At 29.2% G+C, this 5,492-nt stretch overlaps 1 long non-coding RNA gene across 1 annotated transcript; it reads left to right on the forward strand.

The window, feature by feature from the left end:
• The first annotated feature begins 321 nt into the window (after positions 1 to 321).
• On the forward strand, positions 322 to 1,015 carry LOC106799335 (uncharacterized). Its single transcript, XR_001389019.2, has 3 exons — positions 322 to 453; positions 645 to 704; positions 796 to 1,015. It is a non-coding gene; the product is annotated as an uncharacterized lncRNA (long non-coding RNA).
• Positions 1,016 to 5,492: the final 4,477 nt, after the last annotated feature.

Consider the following 5,492-nt stretch of genomic DNA (forward strand, 5'->3'; position numbering starts at 1 on the left):
CTTCTCTGTAGAGATTTACAAACGGTTTTAGTATATAGAAAAGTTTAGGATTAGAAATATATCAATAAGTTGAGGTTGAATTGTTGAAAGAATAATTAGATCGATATGACAATATTTTGTGATTTGTTGTATATAGATCAACTAGAAAAACAAATAAAAGTTAAACTAACTCAAATTGAAGCCCAACAGACCAAAAAATGGTTTCTATGTGCCTCTTAAAACTGCTGTAGTGCTGTACTATACACTAAACCACTTCGATTTTTTTTTTTATTCTTTTAATAGGAATAGATAGCAATAACTCGACCACCTTGGTTAACTATGTTCTTATTTTGCTGAAAGTTATCTGTTGGGGGACATGCATCTCCTATAGTAACAGGAGCTTAATAATGGACAAATTCACCACTCTCTATGACACAAGGATCAGATTTTAAACTTCAGGTTCATAAGTTCGTGGTAAATACTATTGTCACCTGGGAATAATTTTCCCTCGTCATTAGTTATTAATTTGTTGATTTAACATGTTCATATTTGATTTTTATTATTATTTAGCATATTTTGATTTAACATGTTCATATTTTGTCTTTTTTTTTTTAATTTAGCATATTGGATCTTGTCAAATTGACTTCTGTGCTATTTGGAAATAGGTGGACCAACCCGTTTCCATTAATCCTCAACATTATGAAAGAGTTACTGCAGAGTTGAAGGTTCCATAATCTAAAGTTACTTTCACCAAATTGAGCAAGCTTTTAAAAATTAAGGGGGATTTTATTTAAATTTGTATTTATTTATTTGCAGACACACTGTCTCTGGCTGCAAATGTTCTTCTTAAATGCAACCTACTAGATCAGAATTCTGATTTTGACGAGTGTGCACAAGCCTTTGGAGATCTTAGAGAATTGGTGCCTTGAAGATGTAGTTACTTTCATGGACCCGGAAAATCTCGATGCTGATGCAAAAGTTCAAAGTCTATATGATGAATATTTATGGCTAGCCAGGTTTTTAATAGTTTTATTGGTTTGCCATCGTTAAACTACCACACTTAGAAGTGGGCTTATGACCCAAACTACCAAATATATATTAACAGTTATCATCTTTTTTATTTGCAACCCTGATTCAAAACTTTATGAGCCATCTTTCCACCGTTTAGTCCACCCTACACTTGACAAGGTAAAAAGAAGTTATATCGTGCATGTAATGAAATTCATTTCTTATTGGATTAACTATGTTTTTTAATTTCAAAACTTTTTCAAGTTTTCACTTTTAATCGTTGATAAAAAAATTGACTGGTGTTACACACTTTTTTCTAGCATATCAAGACTAGTTAATTTTTTTATTAGGGACTAAAAGTGAAAACAAGAAAAACTTCATAAACTTCATAAACTAAAAAGAAATCGGTTTTAATTCTCATACATTCTTAATTTAGTCTCTATGCATGTAGGCATTCTTAATTTGACACAAATTAATTATATGTTTAACTTTATTAATATAATTATATCTTTAATAAAGATGACATAAGAATGACAGGGGCAGTATTAGTGAGTTGCCTGCTCCACATAATGGAAATAAAAAAAAAAGGTTGTTTAGACTTTTGTCCTGTCTAAACGATGGAAGGATCTTTGCAAACGTCTCACATTGATTTCTAGTTATCTATATGATAAAAAGTGTCAGCAGGCTAAAAGTTTTGAGAAATTTAAGTCTAGTCGAGATCACTCCTATTCCTTACTTAATCTTACGAATGAGAGTTGGATTGAGGCTGAAGCCCTGGATAAAAATTGTGATTTCTACTCCAAATCTTAATTCTTTTACTTACATGGGTTTTGTTGGTTACCAACTCTTCTCCACGTGCAATCTTTAATTTCTTTCCTTGGAGAAGTAAAAATTGGGATGGGAAAAGTTTAATTATCATAGGATGGCTGCAAGTGCTTGCCGACCTAAAGATATTGACAATTGGTTTGGGTGTCATTCAAATAGTACTACTTGTAAGTTGTAACTTACTTTAGTATATTTTCACCTCTTTATATTTTTAATGTTCATAACATGTCTGCATTCATGTGTCAAAAATTTTGCCTGTACTTATAGTCTTGTATTTCAAAATATTCATTTTAAAATGTCTCCAATTCACTATAATTGTGTATGATATCTTAAATTTCATTTCGATGAGAGCTCATCCTTTGCGCTTTGTTAGATTGGAGTCCTTGATAGTGGACAAGCCTTTATTTTCAAGCAAATCTGATGAGAAAGTAATCAAAGTAGTGGAGTACTTGCTTCAAAACACTCCAATGCCCAGAATTGATATCATAAGAAGTAAGAAGTGCTTACCAAAGAAAGAACTAAGAAGTGCTTAAATGATATCCATGCTTAACTCTTCAGGCAGAGAGAATTTTACCAACTTTTGTCTATTTTATGCTTACCCTCCTCCTTGTCCTAAATTTTTTTTTTACATCAAATTATAGGTTGCTATATTGTAAGTGCCTTGTTTCTAATGGATGTTATAAATTTAAAATTTAAGAAACTTATGCTCTCAAAACAAATCTATTTCTTTTTTTTTCCTAGTAACTGCACCCCTTGTATTATATGTGTTCAAGCTGTTGTTGCTCAGTTTGTGTTGTGTCATTCAAGTTGCTTATGATGTGACCTGCGGGTGCAGGTATATATTACAAGGGTCAAGGGTTAGATATAGTGCCTTGTATTCTTCGTAGGTACTTTGGAGAGAAATTTCGAAATGGTTGCTACACGTAGTGATGTGAGTTATGAATGATCAAATAAATAGTTCCTTGTGATTGAACTAAGGCTGGAAGGGATATCTTATAGTTGAAATGGATTTGAGATTGGGCTTTATCTGTTTTTTCTTTCCCATCATCCTTTTCCTTCAATTTGTGAATTATTTTTTTGTCTTTCTTAAACTATGAAAATTTTAAATTGATAGTCAGTCTGCAGAAGCCACCATCTTTCTGCTGCTTGGTTGCTAAATATTTGACATATTTGCCAGAATAAAAATGTGTGCTCAATGTATTTATTTTGGACAATTTAATTTGTAAAGACTAATAATTTAAAATTTTCCTATAGCATTCTTCTTTTTCTTTTTTTTTTAAGACTGGAACATTTTTTAATAATCAGAGGCACTTGCCCTTACATCAAGATCCAGAATTGACATGGCCAGAGGCAGGACCTCTTCTAGCCAATACATTTACTTGTTAAATAAAATATTGAATTTTATATATACTTTAAAATATTAGATACATTCCATATATAATACATTTTCAATAAGGGTCTTGGAGGATTAATAGAAAAATATTACAGGAGGATACAACTCGTCTGTAAATGATTTGCATCGAAACTGGCCAATCTTAGCTATATGTTGCGGGAGAAGTTGGTTAACAGAGAAACAATTACTTAAGTCTTAGTTTCAATTAAGAGTTAAGTTATGTACCCAATATTTTGTGAAAATAATAGATCTTAAACATTATTTTGAGTTCAAGTTGGATATAGCTTTAGTTTGTCATGATTTTGATGGTAGCTGAGAGTTGTTGCCTCAATCTTTTCTGTTATTGGTTTTAACTTTTAATTCTGTTTCGTGAGTACAGGCTGAGCAATTTTTCAAATAAAAAAATTAGCTCTTCTTTTTTCATATTTTTTTAAACATCTTGTTTCAAGAAATAAATAGCTTTTCCAAAATCTTGCTTTTAATCTATAGGCTAATTTTAACTTATAAAAAAATAAAATTAATTTTTTTCTTCTTATTTTTTTTCTGAGTACTAACGGAGAAAATTATCCAATTAAATAATCAAAAAGTGAAATATTGAACTAAAATATGATACAAATGACAATATTTATTAAAAAAAAACTTTTACTGTGATGATCAAATATTTTGACTTCCTTAATATAATATTTTTTATAAAAAAAAGTTGAGCTATTAATATAAATATTATAAAGAATATATATTACTTCATATTAATAAAAAAAAGTTGATATATATTATCAATAAATTATACCATAAATATTTTTTTATATATAAAAATTAAAGATACATACGTATGAGAGATTATAATAGCATGTTGAACTAATTAGAAACTCATAATATGCCATAAATGCATTACATTATATCGTTAGTGTAAATTTATAATAATAATAATAATTTACTCTTCGTTCGTTAAAAAAAAAAAAGTGATACGAACGATGACATTCCTAACACCCAAAGGTAAATAAATGACCTTTTATTCAGTGAAATATTGTAGCTAGAAATACATTGATTGATCGGTAGCTGAAATGTGTACATTATGTTTTGCAGTTCAATTTTTATACATAATAAATAAACATGATAGGAGCAAATATGTATTGGACCAAAATTGTAACAATTTAATTAAGCATTACTCAACAAAACTATTTGATTTATTTACAAACATGAATATGAATTTTACTCAAATTGTGTATATCTTTAAAAGTTTTCTTACGAGCAAGAGATTTTTTAAATGGAACACAAAAGATAATTCGATTATTATAAAGCCAAGAAATATATTGAATCGCATATTCACTTTCTTTTTCTCAACTAAGTGATTTATCACAGGAAAGAAATCTTTACTAATTTAAAATTCGATCAAGAAGTAAGTAAAACTTAATCAAAAATGCTTTCTATTAAGGATCAAACTTTAATACTACTTAAACCATTCAACCTTAACTTTAATATACTAACCACTTATAGTCAATCACTTGATTGTTTATTGACTTTAACACAGCATAAAAAAGTAAGCAACAAATAATTGTAATTAAATTTTAACAAGTACATTATTATTTAAACATTGAATCACTCATTTGTTTATACATTTCGTGATCCAAATAGTTCATTTAATTTATATATTTCATTACTTTTTTCATCTTAAAAAAAGTGTTTTTCTTAAGTTATTTTAGATAGTATATGAAGAAATGGAGAAAGTAATTAGGGGTGTAAGCAAATCAATTTTGGGTTGGATTTGGTTAAACTTGTGATCCAACCCATATACATGATAATACATACACACATCCTAATACAGGTATTATAACACTAATTTGCAGAACTAAAAGTTCCAAGGACAATCTATATTCAATATTTTGAACAATAAATTGTAAGCATCCTCTATTTCTAGGGAGACCTTTCGTTAGTTGGCTTCACTGAGGTCTGCAAATCCCACATTCTCTTTTAGCCTCCTTAACCTTCCAATTAATTCTTCAAGGGAATTAAGGTCATCACTCGCAAACCATCTTTTTGAAGAGCATTTTTCTTTGACTTAGAGATATACTTGCTCTCCTTGGGCAATCACCTCAATAGAATTTGATTTGATAAATATGAGAACAAATCAGATGAAAACAGTACTGTCATTCCAGTCATGATAACAGTCTTCATTGTTTGGTTTGCAAAAAATAGAGAACACAACTAAATATTCCAGATGTTGTATGGACTACAACTTAGAGTATATTTGGAAGACAAATACTTACACAACCTGAAAACATGAAAGTTG

The sequence above is a fragment of the Glycine max genome, chromosome 7, assembly GCF_000004515.6.
Source record: "Glycine max cultivar Williams 82 chromosome 7, Glycine_max_v4.0, whole genome shotgun sequence".
Classification (NCBI taxonomy): Eukaryota; Viridiplantae; Streptophyta; class Magnoliopsida; order Fabales; family Fabaceae; genus Glycine; species Glycine max.